Below are 27,618 nucleotides of genomic sequence, written 5' to 3'. Positions count from 1 at the left end.
CCTCCTGTCTAACCTGTGAATGTTGCACCAGGTGCACCTGGCGGTGGCCCTGTGACAGCTGCTCAAGCAGATCCTCACTAATAGGGGACCTCTCAGGGCTAAGGGTGAGGGCTACATCACCAACCTGCTCTCCTGCCATCTGGATCCTTTCCACCACTGCGGGGTGGTGGTCCTGACCCCTCTTGGGTGCCAGGGTGCACAGGGAAAGCTCCTTTTCATCGCCAGGTGGGGAGATCTGCTCCTCTTTAGGGATGTAAAAGGTGTGTGCTTTACCTGGTGGATCAGGCGGCTGCTTGGAGCACCGCTCCTGTGGCAGGGAGGCTGTTGAGACCTCGGCCGGGACACGACTTCCCTGTATATTCGGGGAACAAGAAAATATTTTTATTTCTTATCCAGAGGGAACAGAAGGAATCTCCGCATGGGCTTCTGTGTTCGGTGGGCACTGTGTGAGCACAGTCTGCCTCTTGGCCCCCCTTTCCTTCTGTACAGAAGACTTAGGAGCCTTGACCTGTTTCCACACTTTGCCTTTCTGGTGATCCACCAAAGGTTCCTCTCTGAGTCGCATGCCCTTTTCTTTTTCTACCCGTTTGAGCTTGCCGTGTGACATCAAACACCTTTCAACCTCAGTGTCAATCAGTGTCTCACTGGGTGAGACATCTCCCATGGCAGCCTTGAGGTAAAAGCTTCCTGCTTTTCCTCTCTGTTTTACTGCCTGCTCTGTGACTTCAGGGGTGGAGTCAGCACTCGCTTGGGAGTGGCTGACCTTATCCAGGCAGGAACTCTTCCGCTCAATCAGATAGACTGAGGGAGGGAGAGGGGGCGGGTCTCCGCCTCCTCCAGTGGAGAGTATCAGCTCATTCACGCTTCCGGCAGCCTTGGGGAGCGGTTGTCCCTGTCTTAATAAAGCTTGTTCAAGCCTGGCCAGGCGGGCGGCTACTGAATCCTTTTGTTCAGCTTTTTCTAGCCCTTTCCCTCCCCCGGTGTTCTCATGGCACTTAGGACGCTGGGTGCGGTCCTGTGTGAGTGCTTTGGAACGGGGCTTAGCCAGCTCAGGAGCCTGTGCTCCTTCGAGCAGGAGGGAATTAACCCTGCTGGCTCTGACGGCGAACACAGTCGCTTTAACAGCTTTTTGCTCAGAGCGACTTTGGACATCATACTCCCAGGCTTTCTGCACGAATCTCTTAATATCAGTCATTTTCATGGTCTGTGCATCTGTATGCATTAAGATCATCTTTCTGACTGACGGGTGGAGATTCGCAATGAATAAACCCTTGAAATGTGTGTTCTCTTCGCAACCCTCATCATTTCGCCCTGCAAAATAAGTTCGTCTAAGTCTCTCGTAATATTCGCGAGGGGACTCTGCTCTCTCGTGCTTAATGTTAAGGGCGGCGGCTACTGCAGCAGTCGGGTCAATAAACGCACTGTATTCTTCGATAAGTGCTTGACATAGCTGCTCAAAGTCATTACAGACTTCTTTCATCTGCCTAGCCATCCACTCATGTACAGCTCTGCTGGTAGTTTTCCTGACCAGAAACACTTTCTCCTGTTCTGTGGCGTTTGGCAGGTACTGCAGGTTATACCTGAGGTCCTGAATATAACTCTCGATATTATTCTCTGACACTGCCGGGTCAAATCTCTCTATGTCCTTCGCTAGCTCTCTCAGAGAATGGAGATTTATCCTTCTAGCTTCTCCGCTGACGGAGATATGGAAGAGATCGTGGTCAGACCTGTCGCTGCTAGAGAGAGTGCTTAATAGCGACTCGAACTCAGACCTTTTAGCAACCATCGTTAAACTTAAAGAGTATTACTTTTAAGTACGAAATCACAGTTTTACCACAGAAAACCACAAGATCAAGTATGCAATCAACCCGGTAGATTGCAAAAGATCACAAAACAATCAAGCACTGCTTAAAGAGCAAGGGGAACTTTTTTCCTTTCGGCTTTCAGCACACTGTATTGTCGTGTATGAAACCCGCGGCGTTTTATATTGAATTATTCCGCTTGGTTGACTCATTTCAGTCTTGCCACGCCCGTGCCAGGGACGCCAAATAATGTAGTGATTCATAGCCGTTCAGGGACGCCAAATATGTAAGAAAACTGGCTCTCTGAAGGCACCAGTTCTGTAGGGTTTGGGCATTTACTGAGACCATTATTAATTGTAGCAGTAAATCACAAAGTTGATTCTTTTGATGGCTTTAGAATCCAACCATGCGACATAACTCAAACAACGCACACACACAGGTACTAATACACGAGGATACATTTATTAATACATAGAATATGCCTTAAACTAACAGATCTTATCGAGAGGGTTATCAGAATACAAAAGATATATATTCAATCAGTTACGAAGTGTTACATATATCAAGAGGACATACGTTCAGTATATCATTCATTAAGACCGTTTCATAAATGAACTTGGTTATAACTTCTACATTAGATACTCGAAACAAGTACATAACTCTTAGGAATTAAATTGATATCAACTGGTTGGGATAACAATTGAATTCTTGAGCTGTAATGCATTGAAGTTGAATACTCATCCAATCTTTGGGGATTCAGATCTCCTGCGGGCACAAAGAAACAGTTGCAGGCTGTTGCTGTCCAATCCGCGCTCTCTGGCTCGGTGCCAGGCTGTGCTGTGCGGCTTGCGACGGTGCGCTGCTGATGCTCACTGACCGACTAGTTAGTGTTGGCTTTAACTAGCAAAGTTTGTGCACAGGAGAAAAGATGACTGTGGGTCCCAGCAAGTCAGGAAGAGGACCGGTTCGTTCCTAATGAAGAGCTAGTTCTGAATAGTGATTCAGCTGTCCACAGTTCCGACCTGTTCACGAGGCCTGCTGCTGGTTACTCTCTGGCAACCTCCACTCTAGACTCTTAGAACAAAGGAAAGTTCTGGCACTCGGACACACTGGCCGTTCTGTGGTTGTCCGGGCTGAGTCTCAGGATGGTCAGGAGGCGCGCTGCGAGGATGTCCTGCCCTTAGGAGCCTTCTGCTCCTGGGCCGTCCTGCCCTGGAATTCTCCTTTGAATTCCCTTTAGAACAGTCCACAGAATCCTCTCCAGAATCCCTTCTGAATCTGGTTGAATCTCTGTGTTGCCTGCTTTTACCTGGAGGAACTTCAGCTCATTGATTGGCTGAAAGTTCCATGGGCATCAGAGTCCCACGTGGGTTACTCGGCCCTACCAGTCCCTGATTGGTTGATCAAGGTGAGATATGAGTCACTTACTCCTGACACTTAGGAATGCAATCCAGATGTCCAACTCGCACTCCCTAGACAGATAGGCGCCAATGGATGACCATTGATCATGATAGCCAGGCTTAGCTAAGTGCATCCCCCTTTGGGAGCTGGTTTCTTATCACAAGAAAACATCTTAAATCAGCTTGCATAAATTCTTTCTCTGTGGCTGCACCACAGAGATGAACAGAGAAATTAGGCCTAATTTGGGAAAGCTCAGAAACACTTAATTCTGCCTTATTAATAAGCCTCACCGCTACAGTGTGTTTGGAAATCTTTTGAGTAAAAACCTTATAAAAATAGGTTTAGTTTTTACAGGACATCACAAAGAAATAGGATGGTATAATTCTTATAATTGCTTAGTGATTGTATTTGGAAGATCATGGACTAAACAGACTTCAGGGATGCCAGTGGATCATTGTGCTATTTGGAATTATTCCAAAAATCAAGTGACCTCTTTGCTGTAGTATTTTTAGTATTATTTATTTAGTATTAATAAAGAATAGATTTATTAAAGTCGTGCAATGTGTAAGTGGGATATGTAAAATAAAGTTTTTTATTATTGTTATAGAGAAACATGATCAGATTTTCCCTGGTTCAGAAAAAAGACGATTAAAATCTGTAATCTTTCCACTTGTATGTCATCGGACATTAACGAGTATAACCCCCCTCTCTGCCGGAGTGCTGGCTGTGACGAATTAAACTGGTTTCACAGGTATTTTCAAAGTAGGAAGTACAGTGTTAACTAGTTAAGAAAGCTAGGCTCCTCAATGAAATCGCTTTAACATGCTCATGTGTTGGTGTAACAGTCCGGGCGTGGCAAGCTTCCAATGTCAACTCGACTCGATTGGAAGACAATGAACGTATTTTAGCCCTAAATGAATTAATAGCAAACATGGTTTACATAAAATACATTTTTCCAAGAAAGTTTATAATAATACGATCTATAGTTGAAATCTGAGCCTAAATATAAAGGAAAAGCATTTTCAGAGAGCAATCATGCTGTGTTTATGTAGAAAAAGCAATTAGGTTTATGAGCAATCTAATTACCTATTCGCTTAAAACGCTATATAAAATAAAGTTTATTTAAAGATGAATGATAAGTGTCGCAGTTTAAATAATTTTTGTAGTAGGGCTTGGACAGATTCCAAGTGCATTTTTGCAATTTACGTTGCATTGTCCAATGTGCTGTTGTAATACAGTTTAGAATACAGTAAGTCTAAACTGTATCAGCTTTATTTATGGGTTGCAATTTAGAAAAAGTCAAAAACCGCACTCAAAATGCAATTTAGAGCTTTCTGGCAAGAGGAGACACCCAAATTATAATGTAACATGCTACTGTTTGTGCATGAACAAAGTTATACTGCAATTTTCCTTAGATACGCGATAAAAAAAAAACATTTTTTGAATCCCCGGCGGAACACACTCCATAAGAATCAGCGCTTTTATACAGTATATCGACTTTAAACACATATATTTAAACACGCGTTTACGATTTAAATCAAAACGCGATTCAAATCAATGTAAATGTTTATTTTGTAACGCATAGGTGACTATTCATTGTTATTAAAAAGACTTAAATTCGATCATGTTGTGATAATTAGAAATATAAATTTGTTTGGTGCGAGTGAGGTTTTATTTAATCTCTGACCAAGGGAAACGTTTCATTTTTTCAAAGAAATGTTTGTTAAAAAATAAAGTCGTAGTTCCATGGGATTCAATCACAGACCATGTGACATGGGAGTCAGGAAACTAACCCACAGCGCCACCAGCGCGGTCACATGCTGAGGGCTGAAAAAGCACTACAGAAACATTATCGACAGACAATGTACAGATTTGATAAAGCTATAAAATAATGTAATTAGGCACAGAAGAAGTTTACAGCACAGTACAATAATAAATGCTGACCATGACTTTAAAAGCATAAATTACCTTACACTCAATTTAAACACAAGCTGTCTTTAGCCCTCTAAGCTGGTTCATACAGAAATGTAGAGAACCAGGCTCAGAACACACAGCTTCATTAGCGAATACATATGCGGGACAACTAGAGAAGACGTTTTACAGAGGATGGATTTTTAGAAACATCCCATCAGTGACATCATTGAAGTCAACTCCTAGGTACTGTAATTGTCGTGTGGATAGTTTCACAAGAATCAGACAAAGGTTTAAGCATCGCTTGTTCTAGATAAAACTGCAAAAAAAAAACAACAACCCATAATGTACTTCTTTGCGGCTCTGTTTGCCCAAATCATATATTCACAACGTGAAATTAGAAAATAATATTACGTAACCAAAATCCGCAATATGGAAACAGAACCTGTGTAATTGTTGACAGATAATGTACTCATAACATTTTTACAAGACGAACTACAACATTTAAAAAATGACTTGTATGTACTTGATATCTCTAATCAATCCACTGCACTGCATTAAAACAAAACAAAAACTAGAACGCCCTAGGCATACCGTTTCGCGCTTCTTATCAGTTGTTTAAAAGTAATTTGACCGTATGAAATGCATAATATAAACCTAGAAACATATACGTGAGCAGTATTTACGTAGTATCGGTGTCAAGACATACCTCTCAAATACTGTAAATCAAGTTAAAAATATCTCAAGACCGATTCTGGTCATAATGAAACCATGTTTCGTGTATGTTTTCTTTAAAGTACCGAGACCAGCCATATACTGTATGTTTATGTTCCAAAATTAATATCGTTTATGGCCTTCACACGCGTTGCAGTATGCTCCTATTCTTTTTATGCTCAGCTACTAAGATTTCCCTTCAGTGGTAAAATTCCATATGAATATTCAATACTACAACGGGCACAGTAAAGACGTTTACTGTAAATCTTTCTACGACAGACCAACGGACCACGAGTGCCCCTGTCGGTCAACTAATCACGTACCGCGGTACCCCGCGTCATCTTGCGTCACGATGCACGACGCCATAGCCAATTACCTTCAGTACATGTTTGTACCGCGCACTTTGAATGGCTGCATCTGTACAAGGAAGCAGAAAGATGAATCAGCATACACGTATAAGGTTTCCAAACTTCATAAAGTTAGGTATCTAATACAGAATGAGGTGCCAGAGATCACAGCTGCTTAGAGCTATTGTCTTATTGTGGTTTGCTTTTTTCTGTTAATGTATGTCATCTGTTGCAGGAAGATCATAATTTGCTCTGAAATTAAAAGGCACATCATCAAATACCAGATTCAGGCAAAACCCTGCTGGTATTTTTTTTTTACTTTTAATTAATTTTGTCCAACTTGCCAAACAATGTACTACTAAACAGCTTGCTGTTTTGATCCCAAAAGAAAAAGCTCTATTTTGCAGCATTGTGCATTTACTGCAGACATGTTGAACTAAATATAAAGGTAGAATGTAGTAACCAAATTGTTTCCCTTTTAAAGGGAAGAAATGTGCACTTCAATAAACTTTACCTATATCCAGTCACAAACTATTTAACAGTGATATGATTCATATATATTATAGTTTCCAAACTACTTTCAGTCAACAAAAAATGTTGTTGCTCCTTGCCTAGGGTAATTGATTCAGGAAATAAATTCAAATCCTTGATGTGAAATGTGAGCCACTAGATTTGACCCTTGGAAGAGGTCAACAAGTCACAATCTTCTGAGATGACAAGTACAATTACTTTTAGAATCTTTTCTAAATACCACAATAAAGAAGATTACATTGATAAAATTCAAGAAATGTCTAGAATGTTCTACTAGCAGTGCATTCCATTTCTAACAGATATGTGCAACATAAAAAAGTGCCCTCCAAACGGATTTAAGACAGCAAAGGCAAAACTTTTGATTTACAGTCAAGCAATATGTATTTTTGATCATTAGATTAAATATAAAGGATAAGTATAATATTATATCAAATTTACTTTGCTGTATTTCCAAGCATACATTTGATAATTTGCAGTATTTGTTCAACCTCATGATTTCAAGTGCCAGGGCACAACAACTTTAAATATATTTTATAGTTTAAAAAGTTAGTTAGAGCTTAGTTGCATATCTATTTGTTTCTTCTGTAAACAGTACAAGAGCCATTTAAATAAAGTTCCTATTTGTTCTCTGTATATCCCTATCCACATTAATTACATTGTTATTATTATTAAAATTGCTTAATACATTTATTGAACAAGGAAGTTAAACCTCTTTTTTTGCAGGACTGCTGAAGTCACACTATGAATATTATATATAGCATTATATAAAAGACAGTTATTTAATTATTTTAAATCTGCACTGTTGAAAGCAATTCAATGAAACCTTAGGATAGAATTGGTATTCTCAACAAGACCTCCAATAAACCTCTTTCACTAAAGCACTTGAGCTGTATAAAGACATGAAGGCAGATAACAAGACTCAAATGATTCAGCTTTAGATAGCTCAATCTGCATCAATAATAAATAAGATACAGATTGGACAGTTGGAGGTATTCTAATAAAATGTGCTGTCTTGCCGATATCCTTTGTAGCGGCAATGCTTGTTAATAAGACAGAATTAAGTGTTGCGGTGCTTTCCCAAATGAGGCCTTATCTCTGTTCATCTCTGTGGTGCAGCCACAGAGAAACTATTCAAGCAGGCTGATTAAAAGATGTTTTCTTTTGATAAGGGACAGCTCCCAAAGGGGGGTGCACTTAGCTAAGCCTGGCTATCATGATCAATGGTCATCCATTGGTGCCTATCTGTCTAGGGAGTGCCAGATGGACATCTGGACTGCATTCCTAAGTGTCAGGAGTAAGTGACTCATATCTCACCTTGATCAACCAATCAGGGACTAGTAGGGCCGAGTAACCCACGTGGGACTCTGATGCCCATGGAACTTTCAGCCAATGAACGAGCTGAAGTTCCTCCAGGTAAAAACAGGCAACACAGAGAGCCTGTAGTGGGATTCTGTGGGATTCTGTGGACTTTTCTAAAGGGAATTCAAAGGAGAATTCCAGGGCAGGACAGCCCAGGAGCAGAAGGCTCCCAAGGGCAGGACATTCTTGCAGCGCGCCCACTGACCATCCTGAGACTCAGCCCGGACAACCACGGAATGGCGAGTGTGTCCGTGTGCCAGAACTTTCCTTTGTTCGAAGGGTCTAGAGCGGAGGTTGCCAGAGTGTAACCAAAGGATCCACGCGAGGTTAGCACCAGCAGCAGGCCTCGTGAACAGGTCGGAACTGTGTACAGCTGAATCACTATTCAGAACTAGCTCTTCATCAGGAACGAACCGGTCCTCTTCCTGACTTGCTGGGACCCACAGTCATCTTTTCTCCTGTGCGCAAACTTTGCTAGTTGAAGCCAACACTAACTAGCCGGTCAGTGAGCATCAGCAGCGCACCATCGCAAGCCGAACAGCACAGCCTGGCACCTAGCCAGACAGCACGGATCGGACAGCAACAAGCCTGCAACTGCTTCTTTGAGTCCGCAGGAGATCTGAATCTCCAGAGATTGGATGAATATTCAACTTAACTGCATTACTGCTCGAGAATTCAATTGTTATCCCAACCAGTTGATATCAATTTAATTCCTAAGAGTTATGTACTTGTTTTGAGTATCTAATGTAGAAGTTATAACCAAGTTCATTTACGAAATGGTCAAAATGAATGATATACTGAACGTATGTCCTCTTGATATGTGTAACACTTTGTAACTGACTGAATATATACCTTTTGTATTCCAATAACCCTCTCGATAAGATCTGTTAGGTTTATATGCATATTCTATGTATTAATAAATGTATCCTCGTGTATTAGTACCTGTGTGTGTGCGTTGTTTGAGTTATATCACATGGTTGGATTCTACCATCAAAAGCCATCAAAAGAATCAATTTTGTGATTTACTGCTACAATTAATAATTGTCCCAGTAAATGCCCAAACCCTACAGAACTGGTGCCTTCAGAGAACACACTACACCTTCAAACATTGACTAACTGAAGCAAGCACATTCGTAATTGTATTATGAGAGATACTTAGGGAGTTTACAGCTATTTAATGTTTTATGTTCACTTAAGCTGAAGAACGTTAATTTATGTAGTCTGCCACCAATTTTCTTTTTTTTACCTCTGAAATTACACATCTCATTACCATTATGTTCATTCTTTTCCCCTCATGATACAGCTGGGGACAATTATACACAGGAAGCAAAAGGGACTTATTTTAGGATCATTAAGAAAGCTAGGGGCTGATCCATTCTTCAAGACCAAAATCAACTGGCATCTATTCCGGACAATGTTCCTTCTGGATTTTTCAGCCTGGGCAGACATAGCCAGGAAAATGTTCTATTTTAGGCAGTCAAGATTACTGCCAAAATATAGTACTTTCAGTTCTTTTACTCAATTCCTTTAACAATTAAATTGATTATCATTATCATAGCTATATTATAGTGTCTATGTGTGTGCATTTTACATTGTCCAATTCCAGTATCTGTGTGTAAAATACTTATCCATTTCACTTCATAACAGAAATAATACTAGCTCACATGACAGTGACAGAAGGCAATTCATCATCTGCTGAGCTGACATTTAACAGATTTTATCCAAATCTATCAGCTTCAGCAAATTAATATTATGCAAAATCATCTAATTCCCAACATGCCTATAACATCTGCTGGCCATGCAACCAATGTAATCTATTAATGCAAATGAAAAGTACATTACCTGCTGATGTGATTAGCTGAATTAAATGATGCAATTTATGTAGCACCTAAATAACCTTAATGAGGATCCTCAGTTTTTCTCAGAACTAGGAGCTCAACAGATGGATAGTCTTAATTATTGGGCTTTTGATTAGGATTACAGCCTCAATCAAGATGATGCTAGCTTGATACATGTGTTAACAATGAATTAATGATTGCTATTGAAAAAGAGGAAGAAATAAGGCTGTAGCAGTCTATGTATCTAATAAATATTCTAACAGCAGCAGCATTACATATGAACTCTTGTCATATGCTATTGCCAAAAAATATATTTTAAAAAATGTCTCACAATGCTTAGATGAAGCTGGACACACACACATTTGAATAGAAAGGCTAATCAGAGAAGCTGAGACTATATAAGGTCTGTGTAAAGATACAGTATATTTTGTACATGAACCTTGGTACTTCTGATAACTGGAATATGATAAAACTAGTCAGCCTTTTACCTTCGCTTTTACTTTCGCTATTTCATGTACGTGAGCAAAATTGAATTGTGAATGAAAGATAAATTACTAGTGTAGGCATCCTCTCACGAAGCACCAGTAAATGTAGGGGTTTGTGCATTTACTGGGACAATTATTAATTGTAGCAGTAAGTCACAAAATTATTCTTTGAGGGCTATTAGAATCAACCTTGCGGGATAACTCAAACAACGCACACACACGGATACTAATACACGAGAATACATTTATTAATACATAAAATGTGCATATAAACAAAACAGATCTGTCACGGACGTCCAAAAGGACTAACCGTGGGGAGTAGGAGAGCGGAAAAAGACCCATATGCGTAGCGGCGAGACGGGAAAAAGGCCCGGGCTCATTAGTGCAAAGAGTTCAGGAATGCCGTATAGGCCCTCAGGGAGCGGACGTGGGGCGCCCTGGTGCTAGGCGGGTCTCAGGACATCCGAACGTCAATGCTGAGCGAGGACAGAGTGCAAGACCCTGAAATATATAGCCCAAGGGAAAGAGAGGGACAGGAAGGACAGCAGACCGGAAACTAGGGACAGGACAGAGAAGGAGCGCCCTCTGGCTGCAGAGGGCGTGACAAGATCTTAAGAGTGGGGGTTAGCAGAATACAAAAGGTATATATTCAATCACGAGTTTGAGTTTCAAAACAAGAGGGACATACATTCAGTATACCATTCATTTAGAAGTATGTCACTCATTGGAATTAAATTGATATCAACTGGGGTTGAGGTAACAATTGAAGTCTCGAGCTGTAATGCAGAATGTTGAATACTCATCCAATCTGTGTGGATTCAGATCTCCCGCGGGCACAAAGCAAGAGTGGCAGGCTGTTGCTGTGTCCAGTTGGCATTCTCTGGCCCGGTGCCAGCCTGTGCTGGTTTGACATGAGAGAAGGAGAAGGAGGGAGAGATTTCTGCTGCGGTATGCTAGCAGTGGGCTCTCTGAAGACCGGCTAGTTAGTCCTGGCTTACTAGCAGAGGTTGTGCACATGGAAAGTAACTGCAGGTCCAAGCAGGTCACACTCTTTAGACGGAAAGAAGACCAGTTAATTCCTGATGTAGCGCTAGTCATGAATACTGATATTCAGCTGCCCACAGTTCCGACTGTAGTTCACTCATTGATCAGGTGAGTATTTGTGCTGGGTTCACGAGGCTTGCTGCTGGGCTAACGACGGGCGGATCTTTTGGTTAAGCATGGAGACCTCGACTCTTAGAACAAAGTAAGGTCCTGACACTCGGACACACTGGCCGTTGCGTAATTTGTCCGAGATGAGTCTGAGATTGTCCTGGAGAAGCCCCTTTCTGCCTGTTTTATCTGGAGGAACTACGGTTGTTCATTGGTTTAAAGTTCTGCGGTCATTCGAGACCCACGTGAGGTTACCCTGCCCTACCAGTTCCTGATTGTCTGATCGAGGTGGAGGATGAGTAACCATGCTCTTTGACATTAGGGTTGTAAACAACCCTGGATGCGACTCTCCCAAGGAGTCTCATAGAAAGTAAGGTGCCAGAGATGACCATTTATTAGGGTGGCTGATGAATCTCAGTTTTGGGAGCTGTTCCTTATCAGGAAACTTTATCAGCTAGAAAAGCACCTTAAATGTGAACCAAATGGAATAACCTCTCTGTATTCAGCACCACTGAGATGAGAGACAGAGGGACTGGCAGGGGAGCAGCAAACTTAAAATTCCGGTATTTTTAATAAGCCTTGCCGCTACATGGGAAAATAGCAGCCATCAGAGACTGGCCAACCCGGAAGAACTTAAAGCACATCCAGTGTTTTCTTGGGTTCACAAACTGCTACTGATGCTTCATCTGCAACTTTAGCTCCTGGAGTCCCCCATTACAATCCTCACCCGTAAAGGTCCTAACCACGGCAAATGGACCTCCGAGGCAAACAAGGCCTTCCTACAACTCAAACACCTGTTTATCACAGCTCCACTTCTCAGACATCTGGATCCCTCCATGCCCTTTGTGGTCAAGGTCGATGCCTCATCTCATGGCAAAGGGGCGGTCCTCTCACATCGCCAACACAACAAGGGAATACTCCACCCTTGCATTGTTTTCAAAGAAGCTTTCTCCTGCCATGAAAAATTATGATGTGGGGAACCGTGAGCTCCTAACCATCAAGCTCACCCTAGAAGAATGGAAACATTGGCTGGAGAGTGCCCAACATCCTTTCACCATCCTTTCAGACCACAAAAATCTGTATAACATCCAGTTGGCCAAACATCTAAACATCTGCCAGGCCAGATGGTCTCTGTTCTTCTCCAGGTATCATTTCGTGATTACCAAATCTCCCGGAGCTACTGGTTTGTAAGTGAAGAAAGATACAAGATGTTAACTTTAAGTCCTTTCTGCATGAAGATTACACTTCTAAGCAACAGGAGTTTATGGGAGGGAAGGGAGAACTGATAAGGATTCCAGATGCCAACTAGAAACCCCTGGGGACTTAATCCTTGACCATTTGGCCAAAAGGCTGTAAACTGGCCAAGACCTCCCCCCCTTTACCATAATACTTTACCGTTCCTTGCATGCAATAAAGTCATGTGTTTAACTTCATCTCGGGATCCAGAACCTTATTCTTTCTGTTACAACACAAGAATTCAAGTCGGCATGGACTGATATAACAATATAAGAAAGCCCTGTACAGAGCTCGTTCAGCTTACTTCTCTGAAATTATAGAAAGCAATAAAAATATCCCTTGCAACCTATGTAAGACAATAGCTAATCTAACAAATAAGACAGATTCTAAAGCACCATCTAACTTTAGTAGTGATGATTTCATGAACTTCTTTAGTCATGATGATTTCATAACTTCCAACACAATCAAATAAGCCGCAAAGAAATCTGGTACAGACACAATATGAGCACCTCTTTAGTGTTTTACAATTAGTTAATGAACAAGAGCTCAAGAAATTAATTTGAACTTTCAGCAGCACAAAGTTGGAAGATGATGTATTTACCGAGTAGGGTAGAGAAATCTTACACAGAGAAAAACAATTCATTCTTAAAGGAATTCTATTTAGTAGGTTTCTGTCATGATTGGTTTTTCAGAGGAAACACTGTTACTGCAACCAAAAACAAATTTTCCTTCTTTCCATAACTTTCACTCATATTCAAAATGATCCTGAAATAACTTTATCATCAATAATTTTGACTGTTTTAATTGAAGACTGTGTTACAGGCACTGACAGAATAATCCTGTAACAGGTGCAGAAAGTCCCCCTAGAGGTCCTAGTTGAGGTTTTTAAATGATTCCTAATAAAACAGCTACTGGTGTTTTGTAATCCACCATAAATGAAAAAAAAAACAAAAATACAGTGAACAAAGTAAAATATAATGGCTAGAAAAAATAGAAAAGCACACATAAGCCAGCAAAGCTCCCTTCTGTTTTAATGTCTATGTGTTTCTGTTAGGAATATTGGCACTTCAGTGTAAAGGTAATGAGCTGCCACCTCCACATGTTGGTCAATGTTTGAATCATCTTTGCCCAGGAAAATTAGATTTACACTACTAGCAAAAAAATATTTAAAGTCGTGTACAAAACAAACTTATTTTTTGTATACAGCAGCCACATAAGTATTTATCTCTTTTGCTGCCTCTATGAACTTCACATTTCTTCCTTTTCTTCCTAATTCTCTTTTTCTTGTGAGAGGAATTAGAAGATAGCCAATAACCGATAAAGATGACGCAGTTGAAAGAGCGGACATTCTTTTTATTGCTGTGAAAAGCAACATATGTTATTTAAAGATATTAAAAATTTTAAATGTAATAAATATACAAAAGGCAAATGCTGATTGAAATTCAAATTAAATCTTTTTATTTTAGAGAGCAAAACAAAACCATATTTCATATAAACCACCATTATTCAGCCTTACTTTTAAAATACACTTTTGACTATACATCACAAGCAAAAATTGTCTATTCCTGTTTGTTCCCCTAGTATTTTACAATTATATAACTTTTTAACAAAACTATATACATTCAAAATGAGGAAATGTATATATTTATGAATATGAAATGTACCTCATTAAGTTTATGTTATTTTGTATTTTAGCAAATTCCAACCTTAATGGTTTAATGTACTGAACCCATCTAGACCAACATTTGACATTTTTTTTCATGTTTAATTTAAGTGAAAATGTTATTTTTCCCATTATATATATTTCCTATATTAATTCAATCCAATCATTTATTGTTGGTAAATCTGGAAGAAACCACTTTCTTGTTATAACTTTCTTTCCTGCTGTTATAAGGATTCCAAACAAATATTCATCAGTTCCCCTCCAATCGAGGTCCAGTTTGCCAAAATATAAAGCCTCAAATGTTAAGGGTACATTCCTTTCAAATATAGTTTCCAGGGCCTTATTTAACTCCTTCCAGAAAAGCCTTATTTTAGAATTTATGCCAATGATCACTTTGGTTTCCACACTGTCTCCAACATTTAGAGCTTTCCTCAGTATTGTGCGCCTTCTGACTCGGAGTAATGTAAAATTGAACAATGTTATTCCAGCAAAACTCTCTCCATAAATGCGAGTTAGTACATCTCCATTGGAATTCACAAATTTTAAGCCACTCTTCATTTGAAATTCTAACTTCACTTTCTTTCACCCATTTATCTTTTATATACTCTGTAGAATATGATTTATTTTCCATAAAACCTTTATATAATCTAGATATAACACCTTTACTTAATTCTGATTCGTAGGCTTCTGTAACTACTTTCACTACCCCATCATTAACAATATCTAAATCTCCCCTTATAATATCCTTATTAAAATAATGGCGCATTTGAAGATATCTATAAAAATCTTAATTCTCCAAATGGTGTTTGTAAAAGACTTTGTAACTGATTCTTATCCATTATATTACAAAATGCAGTTATTCCTTTTGTGATCCAAATTTTAAATCTATTATCCACTTTATTTGGTTTAAACTCTGTATCATAGGCGGACCATCTGAGTATCTTTACTGCCTCACCTAAATGATAGTCAGATAATAATCATATTCCATGTCCTTAGTTGAAACTTTATCCATGGATTGAATCTTTTTTTAGTAATTTTGTCTAAATTCATATGACCTAATAATGCCTCAATTGGGGGGCTATTTACAAGGGATAATTCAATATCGTTCCACCTGTCTTGATATTCTGGATTACAAGAATTAATGAGAGGTTTAATTTGAGATGCATAATATTAATGTGTGTTTTGAATCTAATTATAGGTTGTCTCCCCTGCCAAATAAACCTAGAAATCATCTTATCCCATTCTGAAAATTGTTTAGCAGAGACTTTTATGGGGAGAGAGTGAAATAGGAAGTGTAATTGAGGCTGTAGATTTATGTATACAGATTCAATTCTAGAGCTAAAACTGATAAACGGGATTGGGTTCCATTTCAGTATATCTGCTTTAATTTTAGTTATAAGGGGTCCATAATTAATTGTTGTTAATATAGAAATATCTTTTGGTAAATAGACTCCTAGATATCTCATTAAACTTTGGTCCCACTTAAGGTGGTATTTGCTTTTTAAAAAATCAGGGGGATTGTAATTAGAGGTTTTTTGAAGATTTAATTTATAGCCTGCCAGTAATCTAAGCAATCTATCTACGAGTTTCATTAGTTCTAGGAATGAACTACTGGGATCCTCCAGATATAACAAAATGTCATCTGGGTACACTGCTATCTTGTGTTCATTCCCTTGTATATAAACACCTTTTATTTTGCTATTTTGTCATATCCACTGGGCTAGTGGCTTTATATATAGAGCAAAAAGCAATAGAGATAAAGGGAAGACTTGTCTAGTCCCTCGTTCTAAAGTTATTCTATCAGATAAATAACCATTTATTTTAATTTGTGCCATTGGTCTATCATATAAGGTTGGAATTGATTTTGGCCCTGACTCATAATATTTGTGTCTAGTAAATATAACTTTTTTTCAATTTCCTATGTATATAAGACATCTATTTTGTTTCTAATCTTCTTTATTTCTTGCATTGTTTTTTAATCCTGTTTTTCTTTAATCCTGTTGAGATTAGATAATTGTAATTGCTTTACCTTCCTCTTATGACTGTTCAGAGCAATAATTTCCCCCCTTATAACTTCCATTAATGTGTGCCATATCATCTCTGGTCCCACTTCCCCATTATCATTATCCTCCAGAAATATTTTTATTTCTTTATCTGTGCTTTACATTGTGGATCATTCAAAAGACTGGAGTTCATCCTATTGTATTTCTACGATTATTACTTAATCATATATACAATGACATAGAAGCGTGGTCTGAAAAATCAATTCTACCAATATCACAATGTTGAATGCTATGTCTATCTCTCTTGTATAAGAAAAAAAATGATCAATCGTTGAATATACTGAATGAGGGAAGGAATAGTGAGTGTAATCTCACCCACTTGCATAGAAATCTCTCCAAAGATGTATTATTCCCATTTCCCCCATTAGTACATTAATCTTTTTATGCAATGACTTAGCCCTCTGAGAAGATATTGTTTGTATAATCAAGCCTGGTGTAAGAAAACCGGTTCAGGGACGCCAAATACGTAATCATAGTGGCTCACTGAAGGCACCAGTTCTGTAGGGTTTGGGCATTTACTGAGACAAGTATTAATTGTAGCAGTAAATCACAAAGTTGATTCTTTTGATGGCTTTAGAATCCAACCATGCGACATAACTCAAACAACGCACACACGCAGGTACTAATACACGAGGATACATTTATTAATACATAGAATATGCATATAAAACTAACAGATCTTATCGAGAGGGTTATCAGAATACAAAAGGTATATTCGGTCAGTTACAAAGAGTTACACATATCAAGAGGACATACGTTCAGTATATCATTCATTAAGACCGTTTCGTAAATGAACTTGGTTGTAACTTCTACATTAGATACTCAAACAAGTACATAACTCTTAGGAAATAAATTGATATAAACTGGTTTGGATAACAATTGAATTCTCGAGCTGTAATGCATTGAAGTTGAATACTCATCCAATCTTTGGGGATTCAGATCTCCTGCGGGCACAAAGAAACAGTTGCAGGCTGTTGCTGTCCAATCCGCGCTCTCTGGCTCCGTGCCAGGCTGTGCTGTGCGGCTTGCGACGGTGCGCTGCTGATGCTCACTGTTGGCTTTAACTAGCAAAGTTTGTGCACAGGAGAAAAGATGACTGTGGGTCCCAGCAAGTCAGGAAGAGGACCGGTTCGTTCCTGATGAAGAGCTAGTTCTGCATAGTGATTCAGCTGTCCACAGTTCCGACCTGTTCATGAGGTTTGCTGCTGGTGCTAACCTCGGGTGGATCCTCTGGTTACTCTCTGGCAACCTCCGCTCTAGACTCTTAGAACAAAGGAAAGTTCTGGCACTCTGACACACTGGCCATTCCGTGGTTGTCCGGGCTGAGTCTCAGGATGGTCAGGAGGCGCGCTGCGAGAATGTCCTGCCCTTGGGAGCCTTCTGCTCCTGGGCCGTCCTGCCCTGGAATTCTCCTTTGAATTCCCTTTAGAACAGTCCACAGAATCCTCTCCAGAATCCCTTCTGAATCTTGTTGAATCTTGTCTGAATCTGAATCTCTCAGGCTCTCCGTGTTGCCTGTTTTTACCTGGAGGAACTTCAGCTCACTGATTGGCTGAAAGTTCCATGGGCATCAGAGTCCCACGTGGGTTACTCGGCCCTACCAGTCCCTGATTGGTTGATCAAGGTGAGATATGAGTCACTTACTCCTGACACTTAGTAATGCAGTCCAGATGTCCAACTGGCACTCCCTAGACAGATAGGCGCCAATGGATGACCATTGATCATGATAGCCAGGCTTAGCTAAGTGCATCCCCCTTTGGGAGCTGTCCTTATCAAAAGAAAACATCTTGCATGAATAGTTTCTCTGTGGCTGCACCACAGAGATGAACAGAGAAATGGGGCCTCATTTGGGAAGGCTCAGAACACTTATTTCTGCCTTATTAATAAGCCTCGCCGCTACACTGGGTTTAAGACGCACATTCCAATCACCTCCACAAATCAGTATCCCTTGTGCATTTGCAATCAAGTCGAACATTTTTTTAATAAAAATTAAAATCACTACCAGGTGGGGCATATACGTTAAGTAACGTTAGTAATTACTGTACCCTTCCATTTTTCCCAATACTAATACATACCTCCCCTCCTTATCTTTAACTTCTGTAAGCAACTCAAATTGAACTGATATCTTTTGAGATATCAGTATAGCCACACCTCTCCTATAGCCAGATTTATGAGAAGAAATAGATTTTTAAAAAAAACATCCTCCTTAATTTCTCATGCTCCAATACACTCAGATATGTTTCTTGTAAAAAAGCAATATGAGGCCCTTCTTTCTTCATTTTAGACAAAATCTTAATTCTCTTAATAGGGTTAAGTATTCCATGAACATTAAATGTCACTATTTTAAGGTCTTATTTAGACATATTTTATGTAAATGGTAGAACTTTCAAACTCTCTCCCATAAGACATATATTTCATATTGTTAAACATCCTCTTCCCATCAATTTTTTCTAATAATGCATCACAAACAAAAAACACAATAAACAAAAACTTTAAACAAAAAATCTAAATAAAACTGTATCCATCTCTGTTTTTAAAAAAAATTCTATTAGGGAGGTCCTCCTTCTCCTCTGGAGGAGGGCCCTTAAGCAGGTGGCGCGATGGCAAATCCAAGACTTTTTTTATAAAAAGAAAAAAAACAACTAAACAATTAAATTCTAACCGACTTTTAACAACTCACAGGTGCTGTCTTCATAGAACACCCATAGCCTCGCTGGAAATCAAGTCTGAAGTTTTATTACTTGCAATTTCTGCACCTTTTTTACCTTCAAATATTCTATATGTTTTTTCAGTACTGTCGAGGTGGTAATCATGATCTACGTGAAATCGTTTGTTATTATCGAAAAGTTATTTATTTTGCCAAGCTTTACATAACACTTCTTCTTTCATTTTGTAGCTTAAGAACTTGGTGACAATGGAGTGCAGTTTGGCGTCAGGGCCTCTGAGTTTCAGTGCTAACGCTCTATGCACCCTTTCAAATCTCAGTTCCACATTCTTCAGTAAATCAAATTCACCCCTGAGCAGATTTTCAAGGAAGGTGACCATGCAGCGAACTTCTGATTCTTCGGGCATTCCATTGTAGGCATCCTCTCACGAGGCATCAGTAAATGTAGGGGTTTTGTTCTTAACTGGGACAATTACTAATTGTAGCAGAAAGTCACAAAAATTATTCTTCTAATGGCTATTAGAATCAACCTTGCGGGATAACTCAAACAATGCACACACACGGATACTAATATACGAGAATACATTTATTAATACATAAAATGTGCATATTAACATAACAGATTGTATCGTGAGGGTTAGCAGAATACAACAGGTATACTGTATATTCAATCACGAAGAGTTACAAATACCAAGAGGGACAGACCGTTTCATAAATGAACTTGGTTACAACTTCTACACTACACTCAAAAGCAAGTACATCACTCATAGGAATTAAATTGATATCAACTGGTGTTGAGGTAACAATTGAATTCTCGTGCTGTAATGCAGAATATCGAATACTCATCCACTCGTTCTGGATTCAGATCTCCTGTAGACACAAAGAAGCAGTGGCAGGCTTGTTGCTGTCCATTCTGCGCTCTCTGGCTCGGTGCCAAGCAGTGCTATTGCGGCTTGCAACGTGGTGGGAGAGATTCCTGCTGCGATGCGTTGCTGATGCTCTCTGAAGACCAGATAGTTAGTGTTGGCTAAAACTAGCAAAGTTTGTGCACAGGAGAAAAGTGACTGCCAAGTAGTCCAAGTAGGTCACGCTCTTTAGGCAGGAAGAAGACTGGTTCGTTCCTGATGAAGCGCTAGTCCTGAATCCTTTGATTCAGATTGGGTTCATGAGGCTTGCTGCTGGCTAACCTCGGGTGGATCCTTTGGTTACGCGCTGGCAACCTCTGTTCTCGACTCTTAGAACAAAGTAAAGTCCTGCACTCGGACACACTGGCCGTTACATGGTGGTCCAGGCTGAGTCTGAGGATGTTCAGGAGGTGTGCGGAGGAAGAATGCGCTGCCTGTTTTACCTGGAGGACCTACGATCGTTCATTGGTTGAAAGTTTAATGGGCATCCGAGACATACGTGGGGTTACCCTGCCCTACCAGTTCCTGATTGGCTGATGATGAGTAACAATACACTCTGACCTTAGAGTTGTAAACAACTTTGAATAAGACTCTCCCAGAATCTCCCAGACTTTGAAGCGCCAGAGATGACCATTTATTAGGGTTGCTGGAGAATCTCAGCTTTGGGAGTTGTTCCTTATCAGGACACTCTATCAGCTAGAAAACACCTTAATTGTGAACCAAATGGAATGGCCTCTCTGTATCAAGCACCACTGAGATGAAGGAGAGAGGGACTGGCAAGGGAGCAGCAAACTTAATTCCTGTACTTTAATAAGCCTGGCCGCTACACCGTAAACTGAATATTTTCTCTGTGTGATCTTCCTTCCTGGTTTGTTAAGTTTGTTTACAAAGTATTTTGTCATTGTTAGAGTATCTTTATCACAGTTTCTGTTGTTAAGACCGTTGTTTCCACTTCTTTGATCCATCCCTCTTCTTATCCAGTCTCTTATTAACCTTGCTCAGCTCCTGTTTAATATCTGTAAGCTGCTGTTTATTGTCCCGTCTGAAGTCTCTTAGCTCCCGTAATATTTTCTGAAGACTGGCGTCTGCGCCATCTTGTTCAGAACTCACTGAGCTGCTCCGACTATGGTCAGAAGTTGCAGTTTTGATATTTTCCACGTTCGGTAGTTTTCTCCTGCTTCTCCCGACAGCCGATTCAGCCAAAATTATTCTTTTTCAATCGCAATGTAAAAAACAACAACTTTTTTTCAGGGCTTTATTACAAAATTGTCAGGAGGTGATCTGTATTACGCTGCCATTCCCATCTGCATCCTAACTGGAACTCTCCTTAAATTAAATATTAATTGTGATGCATTTATTGAAACAGATTTTATAATGGTAATAAATAGGTGTTTTTGATAAAGTCTTGTCCTCATCAGCTACTGGCATGGTACAGTTATAATAACCTTACCTACATGACATAGAAAAAAGCGTTACTTACATTCCATCAACTGGTCTCTTAGAAAACCACATTCAGCAATCAGTTCTTTGTTCTTTTCTTCTTGCCACTGCAGTTTAAGCTTTAGACTTTCCAATTGTGACATGTATCTTTCAACTGCCAATAGTGTCATGGAATAGAATCACAACCCTTTCCCCCTAAATAAATTAGAGAAAGTGATTAAGTGAGCATGTTTTCTGAATGAGCAACATCAAAAATAATATAATACATACTGCATACAAGCTGCATAAGTATGCTGTTAACCTTTATCGATGGTCCATTACCATATTTTTAGCTACACCATACAGTAGAATTTAATTTGTGTTTTTAAGTTGTAATGTTTTTAATTTTATTGGGGGGGGGGGGGTGATGGGGGAAATTCCAATTTTATGCATAGGGCAGAGTGAAACTAACAAGATTTAGGGGAGAAAATAGAACGTATTTCCAATACCCTTAAAACACATGCTCATAATCAGCTTTCTTGAATAAAACAGCTGTAAGGAGTAATTCTCAGGGTCTAATTAGTCATTACAACAACAATTACCATTACAAGTCCCAAATAGCATTGGGCTATATCTCTAAAAATGCTTTATAACTTCACATACGTCCAAAAATGTTTTTACTTACTGCCTGCTGAATTGGGAGTTGCCTATGATGTATTTTCCATCTGCCTTTCTGGTAAACTGATGCTTGCAGGGATTTGATCTTGGTTTTTTCTTCTGCCGTGCCTCCATTTTCAGAGACATATTCTTGAACCTTGACCTTACCCAATCTATGAGCGCTGTAATTATTCCCCCAATGCACGTGAATAACAGTTCCATTTGTCAATCAGTAAAACAATAATTAAGATTTCATATGTGAAAATTAGATCTTTGTTCACAATTATTATCTAGATATACTATATTAATGAACATTACAGGTGTCTTTTAATTGTAATATGGATTGGGAATGATATTTTACCAGTCGTGCAGTTGTATGCAGGACTTTTATCATTGTGGAAATTTCGCGGAAGTCCTGTGATAATTAGACCACGTGAAGATTAGGACCACGGAAGGTCAGATTTTGGAATTGTGCAGCAGAGATGATTTGACCAGAGACAATCAGTTGTCCAACGTATCTGGGTAAGGTTATAAATTTATATTGCTTATTTATATTTTGCAAAGTTTATGAACAAAAACTGTGGAAAAACGTGGCTCTTTTTAGTTGATGTAAAAGAGGATACTACAGGTTTGTACTGTAACACTTGGATTAAAAATTAAATAATATTCTATCCTCTATCAATACAAGTTTTAATGTGGACATTTGATCGCTTTTCACTTGTAGTATGAAAAAGCTATTAACTGTAACTATAATTGACACATCAATAACATAAGCACTAATATAGGTGTAAGAAAAGAAGTGAAAAACGTGTTTTTCATCCTCTTACATACATCTCGTTTATTGTATTGGTATGCACAAAAAAATGTCAAGTAAACGAAAACAATAACACTTTCCAAAGTTATTACATTTGTTTTAGATACTTTTTTGTGTTTTATTCATGGTTTCTCTGTATTTTTTTCTTTTAGATAACATGACATCTTGCAGTTGAAATTATTTAAAAAGATAAGTGGCAGCCCACCAAAGAAGAAAACTTTGAATCTGATATAGTGGTGTAGTGTGCTCTCTGAAGGCACCAGTTCTGTAGGGTCTGGGCATTTACTGGGACAATTATTAATTGTAGCAGTAAATCACAAAATTGATTCTTCTGATGGCTTTAGAATCCAACCATGCGATATAACTCAAACAACGCACACACACAGGTACTAATACACGAGGATACATTTATTAATACATAGAATATGCATATAAAACTTATCGAGAGGGTTATCAGAATACAAAAGGTATATATTCCGTCAGTTACAAAGAGTTACATATATCAAGAGGACATACGTTCAGTATATCATTCATTTAGACCGTTTCGTAAATGAACTTGGTTATAACTTCTACATTAGATACTCAAAACAAGTACATAACTCTTAGGAATTAAATTGATATCAACTGGTTGGGATAACAATTGAATTCTCGAGCAGTAATGCAGTGCAGTTGAATACTCATCCAATCTCTGGGGATTCAGATCTCCTGCGGGCTCTCTGGCTCCGTGCCAGGCTGTGCTGTGCAGCTTGCGACAGTGCGCTGCTGATGCTCACTGACCGGCTAGTTAGTGTTGGCTTTAACTAGCAAAGTTTGTGCACAGGAGAAAAGATGACTGTGGGTCCCAGCAAGTCAGGAAGAGGACCGGTTCGTTCCTGATGAAGAGCTAGTTCTGAATAGTGATTCAGCTGTCCACAGTTCCGACCTGTTCACGAGGCCTGCTGCTGGTGCTAACCTCGGGTGGATCCTCTGGTTACTCTCTGGCAACCTCCGCTCTAGACTCTTAGAACAAAGGAAAGTTCTGGCACTCGGACACACTGGCCGTTCCGTGGTTGTCCCGGCTGAGTCTCAGGATGGTCAGGAGGCGCGCTGCGAGAATGTCCTGCCCTTGGGACCCTTCTGCTCCTGGGCCGTCCTGCCCTGGAATTCTCCTTTGAATTCCCTTTAGAAAAGTCCACAGAATTCTACTGAATCTCAGAATCTCCTCAGGCCCTCTGTGTTGCCTGTTTTTACCTGGAGGAACTTCAGCTCGTTCATTGGCTGAAAGTTCCATGGGCATTAGAATCCCACATGGGTTACTCGGCCCTACCAGTCCCTGATTGGTTGATCAAGTTGAGATATGAGTCACTTACTCCTGACACTTAGGAATGCAGTCCAGATGTCCATCTGGCACTCCCTAGACAGATAGGCACCAATGGATGACCATTGATCATGATAGCCAGGCTTAGCTAAGTGCATCCCCCTTTGGGAGCTGTCCCTTATCAAAAGAAACCTTAAATCAGCCTGCATGAATAGTTTCTCTGTGGCTGCACCACAGAGATGAACAGAGATGGGGCCTCATTTGGGAAAGCTCAGAACACTTAATTCTTTCTTATTAATAAGCCTCGCCGCTACAGTGGCTTCAACGAAGATATATTTTAAAAATCCAAATTAAGAGCCAACTTTGCCAACACAATAGGCATTTGAAGGACAGGAGAATGAAAACTGATGTACAGTATATGCCTGGTAAGTGCAGTAGTACCTTTACTCGGTTTGTTATATTAATTAAATAACATTGAAAATGAATTGCTTTATATATTTTAATGTTATGTTCTGTAGAGTTAAGGTGTTTATTTATCCTTCCTTTTTGCTATCAAGCTTTTTTCAACATTCACAGCACCTCGGAAAACCTGTGTGAAATCAGAGACATGGATCTTTGTTCATGAAATCAAAACTCTCACTGTTTCAGTGGATGAAATGTTTACACAGGTAAGTTTCACAGAAACTGATGAAATGATCACAGCAGATGGTGTACCATGTTTTTGCCATCCTTTTAAAAGTCACGTGTAAATCAAGAGAAAGGGCAATTAAAATGTTAAATCTTTGGCAATTAAATTTGAAATCAATTCCCTAAAATGAAAGAGAAAACAACTTAAATCAACAAATTTATTGATTTCCCTCACTAACTCTTGAATGAGATTTGCTCAAGAATTGCATCTCTGTCAGACATGATTCAGGATGGCATAGCTGCGAGCAGCAGCCCCTTGTCAAAAATGGCCAAGAAGGTCCAGGGTGTCTGTGTGAAAGCTATCCGGAGGTACCGCAGAGGTACCTGGGTGGCAGAAGGTAGTTTGTAGCAATTAATGAGAATAATTTCGTACACAAAAGAAAAAGTACATTCTGTATGTGATATTTATGGCATTTCATAATTGTTTCATTTTCTTTTAGCTTTTTCTTTGTATTCTGATGGTGGGAAAATATATTTAGAGACAAATGGAACACTATTAAGACAAAATTATAAAGTTCTTAAATGTCTCATAATAAAACGAGAGAGTGGAATTAGCAATAATACAAAAACATACTGTACCGCTTGACCAATTCCACACAAACGAAATTATGAATGATTGTTTAACAAAATGAAGGTAGAAATACTTGTTAATAAGACTGAATTAAGCATTGCTGTGCTTTCCCAAATGAGGCCCCATCTCTCTCTTCATCTCTGTGGTGCAGCCACAGAGAAGCTATTCATGCAGGCTGATTTAAGGTGTTTTCTTTTGATAAGGGACAGCTCCCAAATGGGGATGCACTTAGCTAAGCCTGGCTATCATGTTCAATGGTCATCCATTGGCGCCTATCTGTCTAGGGAGTGCCAGATGGACATCTGGACTGCATTCCTAAGTGTCAGGAGTAAGTGACTCATATCTCACCTTGATCAACCAATCAGGAACTGGTAGGCCAGATTAACCCCACATGGGTCTCTGATGCCAATGGAACTTTCAACCAATGAGCGATCTGCATTTCCTCCAGGAAAAAACAGGCAACACAGCACAGTTCCAAAGGAAAAAGAACAATTCCAGGGCAGGACAGTTGGGAAGCGCAGAAAAGTTCCCAAGGGAACACAGTTCCCAAGCGCAGGACATTCTCGCAGTGCGCCTCCTGGACATTCGGGCTCAGGGCTCAACCTGAGGATCCTCAGACTCAGCCTGGACCACCACGTAACGGCCAGTGTGTCCGAGTGCAGGACTTTCCATAGTTCTAAGAGTTGAGGATGGAGGTTGCCAGCGCGTAACCAAAGGATCCACCCGAGGTTAGCATCAGCAGCAAGCCTCGTGAACAGTTCGGACCTGTGGACAGCTGAATCACTATTCAGAACTAGCGCTTCATCAGGAACAAACCGGTCTTCTTCCTGACCTACTGGGACCCGCAGTCACTTTTCTCTTGTGCACAAACTTTGCTAGTAAGCCAGAACTAACTAGCTGGTTTTCAGAGAGCATCAGCAGCGAACCGCATCGCAGGAATCTCTCTCACCACATCGCAAGCTGTAACAACACAGCTTGGCACCGAGCCAGAGAGCGCGGATTGGACACAGCAACAAGGCTGCCTTTGCTTCTTTGTCCGCAGGAGATCTGAATCCACACAGATTGGATGAGTATTCAAGTTTACTGCATTACCGCTCGAGAATTCAATTGTTATCCCAACCAGTTGATATCAATTTAATTCCTATGAGTGATATACTTGCTTTTGAGTATCTAGTGTAGAAGTTGTAATACAAGTTCATTTACGAAATGTTCTAAATGAATGATATACTGAATGTATGTCCTCTTGGTATGTGTAACTCTTTGTGATTGAATATATACCTGTTGTATTCTGCTAATCCTCATGATAAGATCTGTTATGTTTATATGCATCTTTTATGTATTAATAAATGTATTTTAGTGTATTAGTACCCTTGTGTGTGCGTTGTTCGAGAGTTATCCCGCAAGGCTGGATTCTAAGACCATGAAAAGAATCATTTTGTGACTTACTGCTACAATTAAGAATTGTCCCAGTAAATGCACAACCCCTACATCACTGGTGCCTGATATTAGGATACTACAAGAGCAAATCTCCGCTTTTTTATATGGTCTTGTTACTGTATATCATAGGTACTGTATTTGATCATGCTTAAAGTAACCTGTTTCTTTTTTCTCATTTTTGTCGGTATCGAAGAGGAAGGTTTTCTGCAACATGGTAAAGGAAAATATGAGTTTTTAGAATGCTGGGGGTGAAGACTGGAAGAAAAGAAGCCAGTCCTGCATCTAGATGAGAAAAGGTCATAAAGACATCTGATACCCCCTCATTGTTCATTACGTTCAACCACAAACTAGCATAATCACAGGTGAGTGACGAACGTACAGGGGAGTACTAGGCAGTCTTGGTTACAACCATTTTACTGTTAATCACAGAAAAATCCTTTGTGAATCCTTGCACAGGTGCTCCCACACAACATATTGAGAGAGCATGACATACGTACAAGAAACAAGTGTGGAGACTGAGAGGAAATAGGACAGAAATGCTGTAATAGGGGCACTTCGATTTGATAGAGTTGACATATTGGCTTGGAAATAAACTTTGAAATGGACCCCTGGGTAGATCATTTCATGATTTGATGAAACAATACCATAGTCATTAACTATTCCT

The 27,618-nt window shown here is 39.6% G+C and overlaps 1 long non-coding RNA gene and 1 pseudogene across 1 annotated transcript in view; both read left to right on the top strand.

The window, feature by feature from the left end:
• The window catches only part of LOC148676381 (uncharacterized), a 506,795-nt gene that overhangs the window by 212,651 nt on the left and 266,526 nt on the right, over window positions 1-27,618 (top strand). The gene's annotated exons all lie outside the window — the stretch shown is intronic.
• On the top strand, window positions 6,181-27,610 carry LOC148676384 (uncharacterized; annotated as a pseudogene).

This window comes from Lepisosteus platostomus, chromosome 2, assembly GCF_059453375.1.
Source record: "Lepisosteus platostomus isolate fLepPlt1 chromosome 2, fLepPlt1.hap1, whole genome shotgun sequence".
NCBI lineage: Eukaryota > Metazoa > Chordata > Actinopteri > Semionotiformes > Lepisosteidae > Lepisosteus > Lepisosteus platostomus.
Note: the sequence above shows the minus strand (reverse complement) of the source record. Positions and strands in the feature narration are given on the sequence as shown.